The 24,332-nt window shown below is 37.9% G+C and overlaps 1 long non-coding RNA gene across 1 annotated transcript; it reads right to left on the reverse strand.

Annotated features, from left to right (window-relative positions):
* Positions 1-1,443: 1,443 nt before the first annotated feature.
* LOC136287758 (uncharacterized) lies at positions 1,444-24,123 on the reverse strand. The gene is made up of 3 exons (XR_010720308.1): positions 23,720-24,123; positions 4,584-4,659; positions 1,444-3,018 (listed from the first exon to the last, which is right to left on the reverse strand). It is a non-coding gene; the product is annotated as an uncharacterized lncRNA (long non-coding RNA).
* Between the last annotated feature and the right edge of the window lie 209 nt (positions 24,124-24,332).

Raw genomic sequence — 24,332 nt, forward strand, 5'->3', positions numbered from 1 at the left:
CAGGGTGTGTATAAACAGAGTTAAATATGTAAAATTTCCTATAATTTTTTATGCTACACTCCACAAATATCAGCCAACTAAGCTTTCTACACACTTTCCCTTTACACCCTCAAGTATCAAGTAATGAAAATACCGATTTTTCTGATCAAGTATGACATCATTACACTTATAAATTAAGACACATATGATTGAGTGCATCTTTTCTGATCTGGAAGTAGAATCTGGAACTAGAATCTGCTTTATCTTCCTTTAAATGGTAAAAAAGACTTGGGATTTGTTCACTTATTATAGGTGTTTCTTTCCATCAAAACCTAAGGCATTTCTAATTTTGTCTATTTACTTTAACCACACAAACACAAAACTTTCCACATTATTTCAGCATTGAATTTGTGTTGTAAAATCTCAATTGCTTCTTTGTTTAGCACCCATTTGCTCTTGGTTTGCAATATTTCTCTATGAAACTCCAAAAAAGGATTTGCTCACCAGTGAAGGGTGAAGGATCTTCTTAATCATATACAACCCTTTGAGATTTCAAAGCTTCTCATAGGAAAACACAAATTAAATGGCCCCACAAGACCACCTGAGCCAGTGTCCTGTCTCAGAATCTTAGTTAAAAATGATGTTCAGAGACTGGTTGTAATATTCATGTCTTTATTCTTTTAACTATTTTTTCACCCTTTTCATTACATGGAGTATGCACACTGCAGGGCTTGAGCCACGAGCAAGGCTACTTTCATTCACTAGAATTAATATCATCCACTGTCCATTGATGGTAGAGGCACTACTTTAATTTATGGAATCTAGGCTGATGTGTCTATCATACTATGTTTTAATAGATATTTTTATATACAACTATCAATAATCATTTAAAATAATTTCCTGATACAGCCTTGGGAATTATTTGCTTTATTTCATGTATTTTTTTTTAATAATAGATTTTGTAGATTTTCTTAGTGCCATAGAGTAGTTGATTATAATAAGACTGCAAAGTCTGAAGATAACCTATGCTATTACAGAAAATGGCTGATGGATATGGTAAGACACCAATTCCAGAGGAAGCTCTTCAGTGGTTGAAGTGGAGGGAGGAAGAAGGAAAGAACTTGTGCTCGATTGAAAAAAGGACTCATTGCCAAAAAAACAATGTAGAAGAATAGCATATGATGGAGGGATAGGCACAAAAGCTTACAGCACAAAATGATATACAGCTGGAATAAAACATAAAAGGCAATCAGGAGATGCTCTGAAATGCATTAGATATAATAACAGGATGAAAGAAAGAAGGTCTTGTTAGTCAAAGGGCGAAGGCGAGCTATTGCAGGGGACAGAGAAAGCCAGAGTGTTCTTGCTTCAGTTTGGTTGCTTTATTCCATAAAGACAACTTAGTTCACATTTAGTTCACTTAACATGGTAATGTTGATAACAAGGATGAAGAAAAGAGGCAATATCACAGTAAAAAAAAACCAGACCAATTATATGAAGATAACTTAGATTTTTCAAGTTACTCCCTGATGAGAATCACTTAGACAACTGATTTAAGCAGTTTTCTTGGATGACTCATAAAGACTCAGTGGACTGAAAAAGGCAAAAACAAGTATCCATTAGGGGAAAAGGGAGGGAAAGGGAGAAGAAAGCTTAAAGAAGGCATAAGCCCAACAGAATATGTAATATCAATGCCCATAAAAATAATAGGAACCATGTTATAAATCAATTTGCAAGAACCTCAAGAATAATCAACTAATAATGAATTGCCAGCATTTGTTAGTCATCGCCAGTTTTTATTCAAAACGGTCTTATTACCCCTTAATAGGACAAATTTCCTAGAAGACATAGGAAAAAGTAGATGCAATCTCTTTTGACTTTAGTAATGCTTATGTTTGTTATCAAAGTAATGCTAGCTTGATAGTAGTTTGAGTAGTAATAGCCATAGAGAAAGAGAAAGAACAAAGAAAAACAACTTGAAAGACTGAGTTTAGTTACTGAGTTTAGTCTCAAAGTAAAGAGAGTATTTTAGCTCACACAGTGGTCTCACTTATTTGATATTTATTATCCAATTACTATTTATGACAATGGCATAAACAATGCAACAGGAAAGTACATATCTTAAAACTGGGCATGACACCAAACCAGAAAACAAAGACTTTGGAAGTGGGATAGGAATTCAAATTATACTTATAAATTTAGGAAATTATAAATACTGTGTTCCATAATTACAAGAGTAAAGAACTAATCTGAGTAGGAAAATCTTATATAAAAATTTATGTTGGGCAACAGCTATCTCAAAAACTACAGTGAAGAAAAAATTCTGACAGTGGAATACGCACATCAAAAAAAACCATGTTACTGAAAATAAGGGAAATGACATTTTAAGAGACATTCTTTAGAATGAGTTTTGTGTACACCACAAAAGGCAATGAATTACATCTTTTCATTCAACACTGCAAAAGCTACTAATGAAAGGTCATACCTAGAATAATTGAATTATAAAGTAAAATGCGAGAGTAAGAATCTTGGAAAACAAGATCTGAGTAGGAAAGTTAAAAGAAAATAAAAGAAGACTAGGAAAGGGATGATATACAAAAGGTTACTCCAAACAGAGGAGAGATATGCCATTCTCTAAAGCTGTGGGGCTAGGAAACAAGTTGAGGGTCTAATCTAGAATACAGGATAGGCATAAAGAGAGGCTTTCCAAGCAAAATTAATGTTTAAACAACAGAAATATAACAGAATATATGTTTTCAGAAAAGCTTCATACCAGCGATTCACAGTTTCATCAACATCTGCCAAAATCTGTTACCCAATAGTAAGCATCAGTTGGGATGCTCAAACACAGTGGCATGATCTGTTTCTTCATCCCCCAAATCCCCTAAAAATTTGCCACTGCATGATTCCTCCATTTTCTGATGGGAAAATATTAAGAACATTTCTGCACTGATTCAGCAAAACATGTTTCCTTTGTCCCATCCCTTAGCAATCCCACGGGCAGTACAGTACTTCTCTGTTCTATGAGGCCTCCGTTTACTGGGAAAAAGAAAAAAAGAAAGGGTGACACTGAATTGAAAGAATGTATTGGGAAGACAGATAAGATCATTTCATTAATTCATCTATTACTTCACACAGTCACTTCAAAAAAGTCAACAGTAAGAACTGTGGGGTAATATTGTTTTTAATCTATAATTAATCTCAAATATGCCACTGTTTCAGAGAAAGAAGAACCAAACTGACAATCGGACAGTTATTTTATATGTATGAGAGTAACTGGCCCAAAAATATCTCTTTGTAAAGAAGAACACACATTTCTATGGTTTCATTGCACTTCAATAATGAATATTTATCTTTAAAATAATAACTGATGAGAAGATAGGAGTAAAGTGTCAAAAATAAAGTGGAAAAAAATCTTTTTATATATATATAAATATATATATATGCACAATTAATTTACAGCTCTAGAGAAAATTAGAACTATTCCTATTTCCCTAATCTTCCCCAGCTCACTGACAGGGAATATCTTGATGTTCCGGTTTTATGTATGATCTGTTTGTTCATAATTTTACTTATTTATTTTTTTGACTGTGTTTTATACTTCCTCCCTTTGTGCTTTGACAAACAGCTATCAGCATAATAGTTTTTGGAACTGAGTGAATGCCAGGGAGCAGATGCTTGAAATGAAGTTTAGGCAGCTAGAAACACAGAACAGTATGTTAGCTACAGTCGTAGCCATTTAACTCTTTCTTGCCATCAGAGCCATGATTTAATTCTTTTTTTCAGAGGTGTATATTATAGGGACTGGTACTATGAAGTGAAATTCTGTGACCCTAATACTGGGAGACCAGGACACAGCTCAAGATGTATGCCAGTGGACTGAACCACATCAATCTGAGGTAAGTGCTGCAACAGTTTTGTTACTTGCTCAGTTTAGTTGATTTTGATTCCTGTGCTGAATGCCTATGACCCAGTGATACTGCATGAAGATTTGCCACTAGAATTCCACTAGAATTAATGCACAACCATTATATTTTTCCATTGTCTGTTATTTAGTTATTATAGGTAGTAACCATTATAGTTAGTATAATGGCATTGTCTGCCATTGTCTCTTATTTACTTTCACATCTGCTACAATCCAGTACTTTCTCCTTTGTCTTCCTCCCTTTTCACTCCTTAAGAAAACAGATAAAAGAACAAAAGTGTCTGCTTACTATAAAATACATCTCCAGCTAGAAACATTCGTTCTTTAATCTGTCAGCAGCTTTTAGGCAGAGAAGAGAGATTTTGTAATGTGTCTTGAATAACTTTTTTCACGCAGGTATTATGAAGGCAAATTTCCAACTAGAGATTTTGTTACATAGTTCCTCTTTTGTTTGAGTTTTTATGGAGAGGACACAGACCAACCAAAAAAAAAAAAAAAAAAAAAAAAAAAAAAAAAAAAAAGTTTTGGACTTCTACACAAACAATTATTTTAAATTGTCCAGGAGAATACCAACTAGGTTTACTTCAGCATTTGATCCCTATCAGATGCTGAACAGAGCTGATATATAACTATTCTTAGTCTGGAGCTAGGCTTGTGTCATTGCTTTCTTCAGCCTCACCTTGATGCAATTCAGTAGAAGCCCAGTCAAGCCATTTTTGCAACACCATTTTTGCAGTCTTAGGGAGATACAACAGCTGCAAAGAAAGCAGATAAATAATTACAGAAGGCAACTTCAGAGGTGAAACATTTATTGTTTTTAAAGATGTTGACAAGACAACTTTGAAAAATGAAGGCTGTGTCAGTTTTATCCTTCTTGAGGATTTGAAAAGAGAAGTAGAATTTCATGACTATCAGGTGGAAAAAGTCAGACAGACCATTTCCACAAAATTATTCAGAATATTGCTGGTTTGTTGTTATGGGTTTGGTTTTTTGCACACAAGACTGTGACCTAATATCTTTCTGCTAAGTGGATCTATTGGTTCACCTGTAGAATTCTCCTCTCTAAAAAGAAAAAAAAAATACTGTCCTTGTGAAAAACAGATACCACAGTTCACAGATATCCTGATTTGGAAGGGCCTCACGGATCATCAAGTTCAACCCTTAAGTGAAAGGCCCATACAAGGATCAAAACCACAACCTTGGCATTATTAGCACTGTGCTGAACTGAGCTGATCTCAGAGTGCTCATTAGCTTGTAATAAATTTTTCATACGTCTCAGTACATCACCACTAACCATTCCTAGATTCCCATCCCTCCAGGACAAGTCACACAGCAGCCTAGTGCTTCTCTTGCCCAGGACAGAAGCAAGTCTACGATGAGTATCCAGAGAACTAGAGACAAGTATCATACATACTATGCAACATAACTTTCTAGTGCTCTTTATCTACCCATTTACCTCTGTAGGAAATCACCTGTTTAAAAGGGCTCTGCCTTCCTATTCCCTTCTTTTCAGGCCAAAAATTCACTATAGGACCTGCCATATGAAGAAAGCAGGGGAGCTGAAAACCTCAGCTGGAGAGGAGTCCATACTGTATGAATAGAGATCATGCATTACAAAACATGAGGCACGTTATTACATTTTTCCAGTTAAAAGACATGTGCAAACTTTGTAGCTACTAAAAGACTAGCAAAAAAGGTGTCTGGCAAAATATGTCCCCCAAAGACTTGTCCCCATTTTGTCCAGCTGCTAGAAGAGGAATTCACATCCATAAAATTCCTAGTAGAATGGTGAAAGAAGCATCATCGAGTAAAAAAGGACCTGGGGAAAAATTATTATTATTGTTGTTGTTGTTGTTGTTGTTATTATTAATAATAATAATAATAAATTTCCATCTGTGTTTAAGTGAACACAAAGAGGTGGCCATTCTTCTAATTCACTGATAAAACAACAGCCTCCAGAATAAGAATTCCGTTTCTGAGTACCATAGCTGTGCCTGCATAGGAAGGGCTTCCTCCCTATTTGGTGCAGGAGTAGGACCGAAGTGGCTGATTTCTTGTGCAGAGGAGCAGAATTCTCCTAGCCTAAATTGTTCCACCACTTATTTGAAGATCAGTTGTTGGGAAGGTGATCCTTTTTGCTTAATCTTCATTGTAAGATGCCTGATGAGACACCTGAAGTTAATCAGTGTAAAGTGGATCTATTTCCTATCCTAGATCTATACCTCTACACAGTGATGTGTAAAGTTAGAACATTTTTTAAAAATGAGAGACACAGTCTCAAAGATTAGTAGAAATTTGAAAATTAGGATTATGACGATTAGTTACTATCCACATACAACTAATTCTTGAAAAAGTAATGACTTCTGCTGCTACAAGAAAAACATTCAAGATCACAGGGATAGTTAAATATTCCAGAATATTTATCATAAGTTTCACTTATATCAATTAATAGGCATCCATTTTTGATGGATGAATGAAGGAATCAAGTTTTAAATTTAGGCTTAAATTTCTTAGATGTGCCTTCATTAAGAAAATAGTTGAGACTGGCCACTGAATTAATGCTTTAAGAACAAAACAAATGCAGATGATAGCCCAACCACACTGGCAGATTTGGATACCATGGGCAAGAATGCTCTAATTTATAATATATTACTATGGATATGTTGTTTGGTGGGACTAATTATATCTTAGATCAGTAAAAAAGTGATAAAACAATTTAATGAAGGAGGTAGGCACATGTATCAGCTGGTATTAAGTGGGGCTTCTGATCTAAAATTTGGAGTAAGCTACAGCTTCAAGAATCAGCCCTAACAACAGCAGCAGTAATGAGAGTCTGCTAAATTGGCTAAAATTTTTACAAAGTGTACAAGTAAGACTATGGATTTCCTAATGTAAGTTACTTAAATCAGAATAATTCACTTTATAGCCATCCATTTTGCAGTTAATGAATGCTTTTTTGGCCATAGACACACACACAAAAAAAGCCAATAAATCAATTTAAGAGAAAAAGAACCAAAACCTTCAAACGAATAAAAATATCATTTGCATCCTGATAAACAGTGTGAAGAAAAGTAAAAGATCTATTTCTGGGTTCTATATAGCATATTCTGTATCTAAGAATATAGATGACTTTCTAGAAACCACATGAAACAGACAGGAAATTAAATTGGGTGTCAGAGAAATTTTAAAAAGGGGATGTTATGACCACTTATCTTTATTTGCATTATGAAAATCTGTCTACATTTCAGTAAAACTGAAGCAAAACATCAGCCAAGTCCCAGATCCAGGCACATCCAGGCCTGGCTGTCCCTAGCCCTCCTCCTTGTTCTTCCATCCCCCCTGTCCACGGGCCAGGATCCCATTTTGGACCCCTGGGGCCATGGTTTCCTTTCCCAGCAATGCCACAGCACTGACTGTCCCCTCTATATCCTGAACAGAGTACTGTGATTAGGGCAAGGGAAGAAGCCTTACTCGACACAGGTTCAATAGCTCGATTCCATACACTGCAAGAAATGACATATAAGAGACAGTTGAGGCTGAGATGAAGAGGAAAGACAGTTTTGATGCTGCTACAGCTTTTGCTAGTGGAATCCACACTGACAATCCAAGAGAGATGCTAAAAAAAGAAATAAATTCAACATTCTACGTCCCACACCTAAAAGAAGATTTCTATTGTCAAGGCTGAGACAACTTGGCCAGGAGGGTTTTTTTTTTTTTTAACACCAATTGTTCATATAATTACTGCAAGCCAAAGAAAATAAGAAAAGGAAGAAGAAAAGGAAAAAATTAGGAGTGTTAGTAACTGTTTGGTTGGGGGGTTTTAAGCACTAAAATCATGTCAGGAAGAATTAGAATATTAGTTTATCACTTTGGGATACTTTTGAATGTAAAAAAAAAAGTGTCATATCTTTAAAAGAAAAATGAAGTGCTTTTAATCTATGACTGAATGCACTGAAAGATATAATTATTTGCCTCTCTTGGCAATTTTGTTCTACAAAAGAAACAGTTTCACAGTTTCTACTTAAGCTCTCACTTCTTTTATTATGTTCTTCCCTTACTGTTTCATCTCTCCCCCATAGTTCTCCACAGTGCTATTTATCCCTCCCCCACATCTAAGAAAGTGGCAAATTTTGGTATGATTCTTTTTTTATTCTGTGTTGTACTTTTTTCCTTTTCGTTACCTTATTTTCCCTTCATTTCCTTAACCCCTTCCCTTTAGACTTGTACATAATTTCCTCCTCCCTTCCTTGATTCTCTATTTATTTCTCCCTTTTCTCTCAATTCTTTCTTATTGTCTTCCTAGAACCCAAGTTCTGATCACTTCTCTGCATGCTTTTTCACTTGCTTCTCAGTTTCTCATTTTTCTGCTCATGCCCTTCATCTTCCCCAACACAAGAAATTGAGCAAGGAAGGTAAGAGCTCAGCAAGGCTGTGTATGGACCTGCTAGTCAAATTAAAGGGCAAGAAGCAAACACACAGGCAGTGGAAGCAAGGGAAGGGTTTAGGGACACAGTCCAGTTATGTAGGGGTGGGGTGACAAAGAACAATGTGTATCTGATGCTGAATTTGGCAAAGGATGCAAAAAAAGATAACCAGAAGGGCAGGTATGCCAGACAGAAGAGGAAGGTCAAAGAAGGCACCTGTTGCCACTTTCCCCCACCCCGTCTCAATAAAAAGGCATGACAAACGGCAAACAATGGATCAGGAACTGGATGAGGTATTCAACAATACTTTTGCCTCAGTTTTCAATGACAACATCTGTTTCCACACCTCCCAAGTGAGTGGAATGCAAGATGGGGATTGGGGGAGCAAAGTGCTTCCCACTTGTGAGTGAAGAACTGGTTCGTGACCACTTGAGGTGTTGCATTCTACATTGGCCCATGGGACCTGGTGGGATGCATGCCAGAGTCCTGAGGGAATTGACAGATGTCATTGCCAAGTTATTCTCCATCACATTTGATGTCATAGCAATCAGTAGAAGTCCCAGATTACTGGGAAAAAAGAAAACATAGTATCCATCTTTAAAAAGGGTAGAAAGGTGGACCCTGGGAAATATTGACCAATCATCCTCCCCTTTATGCCCAAAAAAATTGTGGAATAGATCCTCCTAGAAGCTGTGCTAAAGCACATTGAGGACAGGGAGGTGATTTAGGACAGCTGTCATGGCTTCATCAAGGATAAGCCTTTCCTGATCAACATGGTGGCCTTCTAAGATAGAATGACTACATCAGTGGACAAAGGAAGGGCTACAGTTTTCTCCTATCTGAATTTATGAAAGGCCTTGAACACAGTCCTGTAGTATATCCTTTTCTTTAAATTGGAAAGAGAAGGATATTATGGGTGGAATGTTTGGATGAGGAATTGGTTGGATGGTGGCATCCAGAGGGGAGTGGTGAATTGCTCAGAGTCCTGACAGGACCCTCAGGGATCTGTTTTGGGATTAGTGCTATTCAATGTCTGCCTCAATGACAAAGACAAAAATATTAAGAACATCCTCAGCAAATTTGTAGTTGATACCAAACTGAATGGTGCATCTGACATGCCTGAAGGACAGGATACTATCCAGAAGGGCCTGGACAAACTCAAGAGGAGGGTTCATGGAAACCTTATGAGATTTGACAAGGCCAAGTGCAAGGTGCAACACCTGAGTTGGGCAACCTCCTATGTGAGGTACTGCATCCAGCCTTAGGGTCCCCAGCACAGGAGGGACATGGACCTGTTGGAGCAAGTCCAGAGGAGGGACATGAAGATGATTAGAGGGACAAACCAGCTCTTCTATGGGGAAAGGCTGAGAGGCTGGATGACATTTTAAATAACCTGGTCTAGCAGAGGGTGTCCTGACCAGTGTGTGTGTGTGTGTGTGTGTGTGTGTGTGTGTAGTGGGGTGTTGGAAGTAGATGGTCATTAAGGTCCCTTCCAACCCACACCATTCTATGATTCTCCATCTGTTAAATCACTAGGCATGATGCAAAAAGGGTAAAATATAGAAAAGACAGGATTCATAACCTATACAACACATTTCTCTCTGCCTCTGGCATCAGAGAGCAGTAGTTATCAAGGGATTGGGTTTTTTTCAAAGTAACCTTCCTCATACATCTCCTGCCCATGGGCCAAAGTGAAGGACTCCTTCCTTTTACTAGAAAGATAGATCTGCTTTTGTACCCCCAAGAAGCAAAGCAAGAATATATGCTTGAAAACCATCTCAAATGTTGATACTCCTCTTGTTTGCTATGGCATCCATAGTCCCAGAAATTCCTTCAGGAGTATGGGTGACATTTTCAAAAGGACCTACTGTTGAATCCTTGCTTCTGCTGAGGAAGTAAGGTACATTATATATATGCAAGATTTTTTTTAGCTGAATGAAATTGTCTAACCCCTTTGGGGAAGGAAAAAAAAAAAAAAAAAAAAAAAAAAAAAAAAAAAAAAAAAAAAAAGTGGAGGAAAAAGGGCCCAAACACACCTTTCTGAAACACTTTCTTTTCGGGCATAAGTATAAAATTAAAAAAGATAAATGTTTCCTGGTGGAGTAATCCTACTACTTAATATCAGTAATCAATCACTCACAAGACCATTGTGTGGGCACTCTCATCCCCAACATCCAAATCTATCCCTGAAAGGATTTCCTACTCTGAGCACAGGAGATTTTTTTCCAAGATGTCCCGCACTGATCAGCTTCATTTTAATGACTTCCTAAATGCTCATCCTGTCAGAGAGACCCCTCCCCTCTTTAGAGCAGAGGGTACACACCTGTGTTTGAATTGCTGGTCTGACCTGCAGATTAATTTAAACCATTCTCCCTCCTGATAGCACCACACCATGAGAATACAAAAATATTCTCATTTACCTTCCACTTCATCACTGACATCAATGACAGACTTTTTGCTGACTTGGGGCTTGAATAAGCTGCAATGTAATTATATTACTGTACTTTATAGTGTTATACTTTTATATTCTATACCATAATTATAGGGCACAGAATTAATTGCATGCAGATGTGTTAACATGTCATTAATAAGATTTATCACACATTCTTCCAAGTAAATTACAAGAAATGATTGTAACATGGTAATGATGTGGTGTCATAATTTTTTGGAAAGTGTGAATGGGAGGGTTAGGGCTTTTGTACAATCATCATTATGCTGCCTAATGCAATACCCCAAAGGGTTCTTGAGGAGAGCACATGCACTGCCACTGTTGCTGATTCAAGACCCACAGGCACTGCTGAAACACATGCATTCTCAAGTGCTAGCTTAAAGCAGAATTTTCTCTGTACCAGGCCTTAAGCACTCCATGTCTGCGAATATCACTCGACAAGCCTCTATAACATATTGTACAACCTAGGCTTAATCCTGTGCACTCTACAGTCTTAGCAACATCTGAAAAAGCTTACATTGGTCTCTAATATTAAGAAATTAAATTTAAAGTATTTCACCTTCATATAATACTTTATTTTGTACCACATATTTTCTCGCATGCCTCACTGTTCTTTCTCTAATGCTGCTGTCAGACACACAGTTTTTTCAAGGCAAATATCAATTTTCCACATGCATCTGGAAGCCATTAAGTAGGATGGAACCCATGCTACTTAACATGGTTAAGTAGCATGATTTTGCGATAAAGCTAGAGTAATACTAAGAAAAATGTACTGCAAACAAAACAGGGAACATGCCAAAATGGGATGCCTAACACATGCTCTGTGGGGATCTTCTTCACACACCAGTACCTTGCACATCCTGTGAACCATATATACCATAAGGTAGTAATTTAATTTCTCAAACAACATAAAGCAAAGTTTACTGAAGTAATGACTAGCAAAATTCTTTAGAATGTCTTTAATGTCAATTCAGAGGTGGTTAACAGTTGTGAAAACTCATTAGGAATACAAGCTGCAAAGTCTGACAGCAAAATCAGATAATTTGAGGATTAAGGTAAGGACAGAACACACAGGTTTAACTGTGCAGTTTTACATGTTTAAATAGGTTCCGTTTATAATTAAATTTCACACTGTTTCAGACAGGAGGAAAAAACCAAATAGCCTCTATTGCTGTTAATATATTTGTCACACAGTTCTGGCAGCTTTGATCAGCTTTGTTATTTCATTTCAGGCAGGCAGTAGTTTTTATATTGATTTGGACATTAATCAGAATTCATTTTTTTTATTTCAGAATTAACATACCAGAAGTGTTTTGTGAGTTATCATGCTAATATGTTCTATGAAAGACTAAATTAACATTTTACTGCTGCTAACCAGAGGCAATGCTTCATATACAATTCAGATGATGTTGCCAAACTTTTCACATTACCAGCTGTTTAAATTTGAGGGTGCTTAATAACTGTGGACCTAAAGAAAGATCTTTTGAAAATAACCTAACAAAGCCCCCCACAGTCCAGTACCAATATTCCCAGAGCTAATGAAGCCCCATACTGTTCCTGGTCTCTATTGTGCTTCCTTTAATGAGGTAAAGCACAATGTTCCAAACACCATTATGCAGCAGCCCTTTCCATTTTCACCCTTCCTTTTATTTTTTTTCAAACATTTTTAGTCTCAATGGTATTCTGAAAAAGGATAGGAGAGAGAAGAGAGAAGGGAACTGCTAACCTGCTACATCTGAACTGGTTTCATTTCCTGAGAGCAAAAGATAATGACATAGTGGTAAGACTGTATTTTGCTGTTTTCCACCATATTCACGTGAAGACTGCTACCCTTCTTCTAAAGCAACCACCCAATGTCAACTGTTACCATTATGCACTAGTGTTTTGCTGGCAAAATTCCTGCCTGTCACCACAGAGATTTCCTATGGCAAACATCCCGGTTTCATCCTACCTGTAAATGCACAGATCATGCAGCAGCTACTGCTTGCCAGGGAGTACTCACTGGTCACCATTCAAGAGAATTTTTTTGACTATTGTGAGATCTGTACAACAAAAGTCAGCATGGCATCTGTGAAGTTGTGGCAGCAGAAGTTTGTGTCTTCTACAGAGATGTAGAATTTTTGCTAGGGATCTGATTGCAACAGTTGAGGGTAGACAGAAGTGTTTGCTTTTTGTCTGAGAATGGTTCCTGTCTACAATGAGGAACACATCTTATGCACTCTGCTTAGACTTAGAATAAACATTATCTAAGTTTAAATTCAGATTTGAAATGTCATTTAAAAGAAAAAGCCTTCATATGTATTTAGAACAACAGATAGACTCAATTATAGAATTTAACATACTCCTAGAATCACCCTTACTAACTAATCATGATTTAAAAATAATTAAATTTAGATAGTGCCAAAAGGTATTATCGAGGAAGTTGACTTGCTCCAGAAAAGAATTACCCATCTCCTTTGTCACCTTTTGATACTCAAGAGTGTTGAAAAGATTTTTTCATCAAGGTAAGGACATCACCAAATTTTGGAAATGTCATATCAGTGGTACCAAATTCCTGAATACTGATACTGTCTCAGTCAATGATGTAAAGAAATACCAACTACAGCAATAATGGCAAAGAACAAGAGCTAGGCTGTTCTTCAAAAAATATTTTCATTCACTCTGGGATTTGTAGGAAGCCTGCACAAACCTGAGAAGAACTATGTTCCCATCAAGTTAGTCTCCTCATAATCAAACTGCCAGAATCCCCTTTAGCATCCCTCTATAAATGTCAAATGTTTAGCAATAATTTAATATTTAAGAGCTTAGGACTTGGATGACACTGTCAATATCTGTATCCACAAAGAAGGTCACAGCTCTTTAGCCAAACACCAATAATTCAAGGCTGTGTGGGTTTCTGCTCTGACATAGTTGTCAAACAGCACCTGGGAGTTTACAATCACATTTTAGCTGCGGGTACTCTTAATTAATTAATGGTGGATACATTTTTCCTCCAGAGGAGCTAAGATTAGTTTTTCTCCTCTGGCTACTTTCCCAACCCATCATCACAATCTCAGTTAATCTGAGTTGATCCTCAGACAGCTAATTTATATCTCTGCTTTGCTCTTCTCTGTGAACCGAGTTACTGCATCATCCATTAGAAGTGGAAGATAGGGATTTATACATGTTTTCTTTATCAATAGATTAAAAATAAAAAGATCACATATTTCCTAAGGGTGGGATTCATCTAATTTAACTTCTATCCACCAGAAGCCCAATCTGGTTTCCCATACCTCTACAAAAAAGGGGAAAAAAAAAAAAAAGTAATAAGCAGGTCCAGAAGACAAGATATTAGACCTAGTTTAAACTTATCCTGCTTTCAAAGCCTGCTTCTCTCTCTCTCTCTCTTCACTATGGGGATAGTCAAAGTGTCTAGCACAGATTTGACCAGATTTTTTTGACCCCAAAATTACATCCCACACTAATTCCCAAATGGCTCCTTTTCTGTTTGAAGAGAAGTGAAAACTTAACCAGTTACCAGCCCTATCCTCACTAGAATGATGTTTTGGGGGAAAAAATTATCCATACCCCTGAAATCTACCAAAAAGGAGGAAAGAAGACATTGAAGAATAGAGTTTCATCCTACCTCATCCCATAAGATACCAGTAAGTCACTTAACAGTCCTTCACAAGCAAATGTGGTGAAAGCAGCTGTAATCTTTAAAGTAAATAAGAAAATATCTCCTCCAAATCATCAACTTCTCCTTACACAAATGCTGCCAACCACCCCAATCTCTCTGGCAGAGCCACCAGTTTCTACATCCCAGTGCTCCAAGCCCTCAATTTTAGAAGCTATTTAAGAATTCACTTCATATTGAGGCAGGCTGTCATACCATGAAGAGGATACAGCTTTTCATCAGCATCAAGCTAAACTTTTTCCAAAGACCTTCTAAAATCCTGGGTTTATATAAAGAGAAAAAATTATCAAACAAAATCCAAATATTTGCTTAGTTGTTCAAAGAGATAAGGAACCCAGAATATTTTTCTTACAATGAAAAAATGATGTATTTAAAAACATAGCTTTTATTTACAAATGTTTGATATTCAAAGTTGACTACTGACACTGAATATTCTCTTTTGGAAGACAGCATTTTTCACCTGTGTTGTTTGAACTATTCAAGAAGAGACATTGCTACTTTAACAATATATATATATATATATATATTTTTTTTTTTTTAGAATCCGTGGTCTGCAATGAAGATTTCACAGATTTAGGTGCTGTATGCTCATGGAGAAATGTTCTTCCCTTCTTGGTTTCAGATGCCCTGACTAAATAAATATGTTTTACTTTTCTGTCAGCATCAAGGGATCTTATACCAATGGCAATTAAGGAAAAGAACTAAGAGAAAACTTTATTCTTATTGCATTTTCCTAGCATTACAGTAAGATTTCCTGAAAATTTGGTGCCCAAAATTGCAAAAAACTGAAAAAAAACCCTAAACAAACAAACAAGCCAAAAACAAAAACCCAAACCCCGCCCCCACCAAACAAAAAACTCAACTAATTACCTAACATAAGTTCCTGTTTCTTCTTTAATTTTAAGCAATGCATTTAACTTGCAGAGAGAATTTTGAAGATCTTAATACTCACTCTGCACATTTGGGAGCCCAACTACCACTGAACCTGTGATTTCCCAGACTGAGTACAGTATCACTCCGGGAAATAAGCACACAATACTACTACAGCTTCTCACATGTAAGATGCAACACAGCCCACAGGGGATCAGTAACAGAGCATGCAGCCTTTGACTAATGAGCCACGAGCCAAGGCTGCTAACTCTATCATGAGGGTGAAAAAGTGTCAGAGTAGTTCTATAATTTCTGCATCAGCTCATCACCCAAAGTCAAGGCAGCTTGCTGAAGCAAAGAAGCCCAGAGACCTGTTCCTTTCCAGCCTACTGAGCCATTTGTTATCAGTGTTGTGCTTTCAAAGACAAAATAATTTCTCTGCCTGGAAAAGAGGTAAATTTGCGTTCTTAGAAGAAATCTGTTTTTTTCATTAAGACTCAAAAAGAGTAAACCAAAACATTAATCAAAGTGTCACAGTAGTGAATCCAGTGTGAGGTGAGACCATTTAAAAAGGCTTTCTTTAACCCAGGGATGCAAATATTCTGAGCAGCCCCTTTAGAAGGAAAACATGCTCTCAGAAGTGCATTTGAGAGCAGGCGCTGAAACACAGGTGCTCTGACTTGCCCACTGAAAGAGCCTCTTCATTGTAAGTCAGATTTTCTCAAGCTCCCTGCAAACCTGACCTTTTCTGAGTTTCATTGCCTTTGTAAAACTCCTTGTCCCCAAGAGAGGAAAAGCTACCACCTTTGACTGATGCTAACAACTCCTCTCCTAGGGAGTAAGGAAAAGAGAATCACACGTAATTATCAGGAAGAACTTAGCTCATTTTTCACTCATCACATGGGAGTTAAGCCATTGCTGCAATTAGAGGTTGTTAGCTGTTCCCTGGCCAGTATACACTAGTAACCAGCAGCTGCAGCTGCTTTGTACTACATTACACAGGAGAAATTGAGCTGCTGCTAGTAATAAATCAGCATAATACAATTTTGATTTAATGTTTATCCTTTTCTCCTTTGGTAGCTACTAGTATTTTGATCCCTTTAAAACATTGTCTCAAACCATAACGCTCATTTTGATAAGCTGCTGCAGACATATCAAACTTTAGTTTTGAAAACACCCTTTTATCCACAAACCTTCCATTTGTAGCGTACCACTGTATCTCCTCTAATATTTAAGTGATAAACCCATTCAATTACCACTATGTTACTAGCAATCTTTGTTTCACTTGTAAAACTTCCTGTGACAGCTTAGCCCTGGGGAGGGGGGGCGGGGGGGGGGGGGGGGAGGGTTATGTTTTCAGCAAAAACAAGCTGTAATTACAAGCTGCAGATATAAATATGCACCTCCAAACCACAGAGAAAGTGAGTTGCTTTAGCCATTAAAGTTATCCAGCAGTGTAAACATTTCAATACTTGTAATGACAGCTTGTTCTCATTTCCTTGCTTACAGAAATTGGGCTGCTTCTGGCTGCTATCAATTAGCACATCCCAACACTTTGCAGGAATGTGGCTGCCAGTGACCCCGCATTCACGTGTCAAGATAGAAGCCATGAGCGTCTGAATATCTGTCCTTGGCTTTTCTAAGCTTGATGACAGCTTGGGTTGCTAAAACACCCAGTCTGGCACTTCACTGAGCAACAGCTTGCAAGGGCAATAATAATAATAACAACATATCTTTATAATATGGTAATATGCTTATAATAAATAGAATCTATTTGTAGCTGAAGAGTAACAGGCTACACTAGAACAAGATGGGTTTCAGCTTGATCTCTTTATCCAGTACTCAGCACCTACACCGAGGCATCAAAAATAAGTCTCATTTTTTATTTTTAAAAAGCCTAACTTTTTAAAGAATTGTTAGAAATGGAGGAAGAGCGGTATCAGTGAATATTTTAGCAGTCTAAATAAATAAAGCATAAGTGATGAAATGTGGGACTAGGTAATTTTTGAGTCTTCTTTAAGCAACAGCTTAGGTGCCTGACAACTGAGAAAGGAACAATCAATCTTTACATTTTCATGTAAAGTATTTTCTCCAATGCCTTTGCTCCGAACAATTTCAGTGGTTAAGCTTATGCTTCCTATGATACGGTTTCCTTCTAAAAATCATTTGAAGTGTTTAGGTGGAGATAGGATGCCTCCTCCAAGCATTTTGTCACCCTCATTATATTTGGGTGAGACAGTCAGATCTGGAAAAGTTACAGTTAGCCTAAGTCACTGCCACTACAGCTGGCCTTCCTCAGTAGCTCAGATAACCTAGTGCATTGCTCTGGGTCATTAGACGTGGCATAACCTGTAGCCCTGGTTCGTGCCTGAGATGTTTGGTTTTCTGAAATTCTTTTCCCAGGGAATTTTCTTTAGACAGGAGCAGTGTTTTTGTAACTGTACCTTTGTTATTCATTCCTTTTCCTAGGAGGGACTTCTTGATGTCCCTCTGGTCTGACCAATGTGATTGAAGAGGTTTGCCTTTGTTTCAGCAATCAAATTGGTCTGTGTAGAATAGTATAAGTGGGAAACACACCCCAGAAATAAAGGAGTCATTTTCAGCCTTCTGAATCTTGGAGTCTGTGTCGTTGTGGCGTAAAACAGCGTCAATAACCCTAAATGCTGAAAATCTAGGAAGGACTAGCAGCAAACATGAAACCAAATTTTCCCTTTTTCAGGAATTACTCTTGTCTGCTTTAACTCATCCCCATTTCAGCTCATACATGAGTTTCCACAGTACTGAATTCCAACAATCAGGATCTTGAATTCAGTTCCCAGAGCCTCCAGTCTGACACAGTGTGACATTCCCATATTTAAAGGCATTTGAGAAGGTTTTGAGCTGTTGAAATTCAGAAAAATCAATTGCATTTAAATGAGCAAATGAGCAATTTCTAATTAATTCTTTATTAATTAGAATTAGATTTATTCTTTCCCACCTGCAGTACAGACTTCTTTGATTTCTGTATTAGGGGAAAGTAACCACATATTTATGACCAACTTAAGTCCTGCCTCCTCCTCCCTTATTCAAAAGAAGCAAAAGTAAGTTGTCTTTCTTCCTTGCCACACTGATAAACATTCATTTGCTTGAAACAAATGGGGCTCTCTGAGCATGCCAAAGCATTTCAATCAGTTGGCAAGGTCATTGCAACAGTTTGGACTGTGTTTCAGATTATTTGCCAGACTTAACACTCAAAATGCTACATCTCATATAACACTTTTATAACCATAGAATGATTTGTATTAGAAAGAACCTTTAAGATCATCCATGGGCAAGGACACCTCCTACTAGACCCGGTTGCTCAGAGCCCCATCAGCTTGGTCCTGGACATTTCCAGGAATGGGGCATCCATTTCTGGTCAATCTGTTCCAGTGCTTCGTCAACCTCACAGACAATTACCTCCTCCTAATATCTACTCCGAATTTACTCCTTTTTTAGCTTGAATCCGTTCCCCTTTTTCATGTCACTACATGCTCTTGCAAAAAGTCACCCTCCCTCTTTCCTGTAGTCTCCCTTCAGGTACCAGAAGGCTCCAGTTAGGTCAGGCCTAAGATGGCTCTTTTGCAGGCTGAGCAAATTCAATTCTCTCAGCCTTTCCTCAGATGAGAGGTGTTCCATCTCTCTAATCATCTCAGTGACCTTCTTCTGGACTCTTTCCAACAGGTCCAAGTTTTTCTGGTGCTGAGTACTCCAGAGCTGGATTCAATACTCTAGGTGGAGTCTCATCAGACTGGAAAGCAAGTGGCTTAGTGTTTGTCCATTTTATACTTAACAGCTATAATACAATAAAGTTTTCTTCATTTTTGTTTCATTAATACTTGTCAATAAATATTGAACTTGTTGAGAAGAAAATTTCAATTATTTGAAAATTGTTTGAAAATTAATGTCACATCAAAAGTTTTGGAGTAAGCAATAGGGTCACAGAGAGAATCTGAGCATTGGCCCCTACCTTGAATCCATCAGAATACAGGATAACTTGGAGGAGGTCATTGTCACTCCTCCTCACTGAAGTTAAGACACTTGAAGTAATGTGTCCCTATCCCCAAAAAAGAATGCTTCAGATCAACAGGAAGAATACTTTGGGACACTTTGTGAGCCACTACCCATGGAGTCTACTTTCTAATCTTGCAGATATTGGCATTGTACAGGTTTTCATGAGGCAACAACTTGGGAACAATCATGACCTTATTTGTACCTTATGGTTTGGTGGAAAAAGCACTCAAAGTAACTAAATTCCCCATTAGTGTATAAGGAGACTTAATCTCCTTATCTCATACTCTAGCAAAACACTTCACATTTTTTGTAAAAATATAGGTGAAATTATATCACAGACAAAGTAAAAAAAAATTATATCACCAAATCAGGAAGCTGACAGAGAACTCTAGCCTGTGAAAGCTAACAGTGTGCAGAGGAACAGAGAATGAAATGTTCTTTGCTTTAGATTTGTAATAAAACTTTCAGTGCTTCACAGTGCCTCTGGTATCTCTTCAGACCATCTCAAAGGAGCTGTGACTCATCAGCTGAAGAATGCTAGTCTGGGGCTCACTTTTTTCCTTGAGGCCATGCCACCTTCACTTTAGTGCCTACATCCATAACAGAAGTTGAAAATGTTATGATTCTGCATTGTTTGGCACATTCCACACTCCTAGGAATAAAATGATTCTGCTGGAAAGAAAGGCAGATGTGATTATGTAAAACATTCTTACATTTGCAACAAGTTATTGCTCTGGTCTGTACAAGTAACTCATGGTTAAAATTTCATGTTAATAGCATTGGGGAGTAGCAGGAGACAAAGCCAATTTAATGAAAAGAGCTAATAAAGCAAGGCATCTCTGGACCTTCTGCCTCCCTGTGTTATCTGCACTGTACTTTAATTCAGCTGCACATCCTAAATTTTATGGTAATATAAACCCTAAAACTCTAATTGGGAACACTTTGGCTAATGTATATGTGAATCAAGAAGACTTTTGATAAAATTGAGGAAGAAAGGAAAACCCCTTCAGACTGAGCCCTCCAGAACATTTTTGTGTGGGTTTCTGGGTTGTGTGTACTCTTTATAGATCCATGCTCCAAAACAATTAATGTGGAAGACATAGGGAAGGGAAATGTGGTCAGACACATTTCTATGAGTTTTAATTTTCTTTGAATGAAAAACAACTTCAAAAAGACCTGGAAAGTTTAAAAGATGATATTGCAATGCCAGAATAATGACAACATTTCTGACACTGTTATTATGAATCAATATCAGAGCGACATAATGTCAGTTCAAGTTATCCTACTATGGAAAGAAACACATCAGGAAATTTTAGACCTAATGATGTTGTGTGTGGAAAACTTGTAGCAAAAGATACAAAGAGAAGGGGAGTTGGTGATGTATTAGTAAATCCCAGGCCTAAATCAAGTAGAAAAACAAACATAAAAGCCATAAAAAATACATTACTTAGTGTTTCTTTCCTCCTCTGAATAGCACCCTAACCATGAATAACACTCATTCCCTGTCCAGACAGAATACTGCTCACCAGGAAAGGCAAAGATAGGAAGAATGTGGGTCTGTAAGTCCCCTCTGCCTGGCCAAATTCTAAGATTTCCAGAGTCTCTCTGACACAGACGTAAATCAGAGCCTCATGCCATGAACGCTTTCAGCTGGGGAAATAGGCTGACTTAATAGTGCATTTATATGGCAAAAAAAAAGAGCTACAGAAGAATGAAGAATAAGGCCTGTCATGTGCAAATAATGTAGGATGAGGTGAGAATTAGGGTCTTGACAAGTAATAATAAGAGCTTTTAGGCAACAGGCAGCTGATTCTGCTGAGGAGAGAACCTTCAACCTGAAAGAGCTACTGGGACCTTTCCTTACTAAGAAAAATGCCCTGAAAGGATGGCAGGACTTAGAAGTAGTTTTGTACAGCACACTCCCAAACCCAACTCACACTCTGATTAGCCTCACTCTTTGCTCAGAGCCAGGTGTACAGCATGGTTGAAAACAATGAGGACACAGATGGACTTGGATGAGAATACTGTTACCAAGAATAGTGGGAACATGACCCAGAAGATCAGAAACCAGCATAAGGTGTAAATTTTAAAATTGTGAGAATTCCAGAATTCCTTACAAAAATGCCTGAATTGCATCGATGTTAGCAGATCAGGATCCATTTGAATACAAGAGAAATCAGGAAGCCTACCAGAACAAAACCTATGACACACTCTCAATGCTATCAAAGAATCATTAAAGTAAAATAGGAAACTATTGGAAGAGTTAAATGGAAGACTACAAGGCATATACTTTGCCTGTTTTAGTAATTTACAGAAGCTTAATTGTGGAGCTTTCCAGCTTCCTAACCAAAAGTGAACTTCATAAAAGACCAGGTAGTTGTTGCAAGACCATCTGGTTGAATAACCAATCAAAAATTATTTTCATATCTTCTGCAAAGCACTACAGAAGTAAAAAGATCTATACTGTTTATTGCTTATGCAAACTTAATTAAGCTGAACTCAAGAATCTGTACTAATGCAAACAGTTAAGGCCTTGGGCTCAAAATGTGCAGCCAAGTACTTATTATACTTAATATACTTATTATCACCTTAGTGCACTTTTTACTTTCCCTTCCCTTCTGCTGCCTGCTATATATCATCAGAAATTTTTAGCTTGATTTTTTCACTTGAAAAAATTAATTGGGGAATTTTACAAATAAATAAACCAAAACCACACACATCTCCACAAGAACATTCCTTAATGAAGAAGCAGACACGCACACACACACACATACACACTTGCCCCAATTTTCTCTTGTTGCCCTCCTGTTCTTCTGTAAACAGTTTCCTGTTCAGGTAGGCATTTTCAGCAGGAGTCATAAAAAGAAAAATAGATCATTTAGGAAGCTGTAGAGAAACTTCACCATATGGTATGCCCAAAGGATACACTAGAAACCCATCATGTCATATTGCTGTATTAAACATCCCTCATTGCCTCCACTTGTAGCACAGGTCTGAACCAGAAAACATGAGAAAATGTATACATGATAGTTCTCATTCTCCAAGTAGTTCATAGCAAAAATTATATCTAAGGAATTAAATAAAAATGTGCAGGGAGAATAAAAACTGTATTGAGCAGACCTTTTCTGTTTCTGAATGGTTTCCATGTTCAGTAAAATACAGGCCATCCAGTGCAGAAAGGTAAGGGTACTGCCTCAGTGCCTAAATTGCTGAGATTATATCAGAATTATTATATTATGTTATATTATGTTATGTTATGTTATGTTATGTTATGTTATGTTATATGTATTAGAATACAATATATTATCACAGATATAATAAAAGCCCTCAGCTTTCTGGATCAACAGATGACCAACTATTGCCCTGCAATGTAAGAAGAATACAATGCAAGTGCTTGTGAAGCCTTTTAGTGTACACAGATGGTGCAAGGCACCTGAGAGTCTGTCCTAGAAATTCATCTGTTCTGAGGCCCCTTTAAATCCTTTGCATGCTTTCTTTGGAGCCCTGAATGAAAATAAAAGCTTTTAGCTCTGCTTCTTTTTTACAAAAGTCTCCACTACCAACCACTGTTAAAGTTTCACACAGTGAAGTGCCTCAAGAACCCCTGCTGGAACTCTGTGACTTAGGAAAAAGGCAAAAGAGAACGAAACAAGGAAAGAAGGAAGGAAAAAAAGAAAGACAGCTTACTTCTACTGTCTTTGAAAAAGTGGAGCAAGGTGGGATTAAAGCATCAGATGAGACAGTTCAGACACAAAGCATAACTGACCAAAAAAGGAGGTTCAACACAGGTTAGAACTTCTGTCTGCTGGCTGATTTTTGGCAGTTGCTTCTCAAAAGCAACCACTTGCCACTGCTCTTTAGACCGGTGGCTGAGGACAAAACACAGTATCCATCACAGGCACAAAAAGATCTCTGTTGCTCATCAGCAACGCTCCTTGTGCTGCAGCCCAGGAGGGTAGAGGGTGAGCTCTCTAGGCTGTTTAATCTTGGCTAAACTGAGCTACATTCAGGTATCAATCCAATGACACCCGACAGGAAAAAACCACAAAGTCTTCAGCAGTAATCAGGCCTGCAGATCAGCACCCACTGTCTTTTCTTTTTGTAGAAACATAGAAGGATAGAATGATTTGAGTTGAAAAGGACCCCTCTGTCATGGGCAAGGATGCCACACACTAGATCAGGGCATTGAAATCCCCATCCAACTTGGCCTTGAACACTTCCAGGGATGGGACATCCACAACTTCTCTCGACAACTTGTTCCAATCCCTTCCCACTCCCACAGTGTGGGATTTTTTTCCTAAATCTAATCTAAACATACTCTCTTTCAGTTTAAATTTAGTCCCCCTTCCCCTATTACTACATACCCTTTCCAAATGTCCTTCTCCAGCTGTCTCTCAGGCCTCCTTTAGCTACTGAAAGGTTGCTATATGGTGTCCCCAGAGCCTTCTCTTCTCCAGGCTGAGCATTCCCAGACTTTTCAGGCTGTCTCCATAGGAGAGTTGGTCCAGCCCTCTGATTTTCTTGGTGTGTCTTCTCTAAACTCACTCTAACAAGCCTATACCCTTCCTAAGCTAGGGAACATCAGGCTGGACGCAGTAATCCCTTTCCCTTGCCCTGCTGGCTATGCTTCTTTTGATCCAGGCCAGGACATGTTTGGCTTTCTGGGCTGTGACTGCACCAAGTCACTCAGAGCTTTTCAACCACCAATATCCCCAAGCCCTCCTCCTTAGGGCTGTTCTAAATCCTTGTCCATCCAGCCAGTATTTGTACTTGGGATTGTCCTGGCCCAAGTGCAGGACCTTCCTCTTGGCTTGTTGAACTTTATGAGGTTCATATGGAGCCACTTGAGACTGTCAAAGTCCCTGAGGATGACATCTCTTCCCTGCAGTGTGTTAACTGAACCACACAGGTGGGTGTCATCAACAAACTTGCTGAGGGTGCATGAAATCCCAACTGTTTAATTTGTATTTATATTTG

Source organism: Chamaea fasciata, unplaced genomic scaffold, assembly GCF_029207755.1.
Source record: "Chamaea fasciata isolate MVZ Bird 193981 ecotype frontalis unplaced genomic scaffold, bChaFas1.0.hap1 SCAF_3, whole genome shotgun sequence".
NCBI classification, from domain to species: Eukaryota; Metazoa; Chordata; class Aves; order Passeriformes; family Sylviidae; genus Chamaea; species Chamaea fasciata.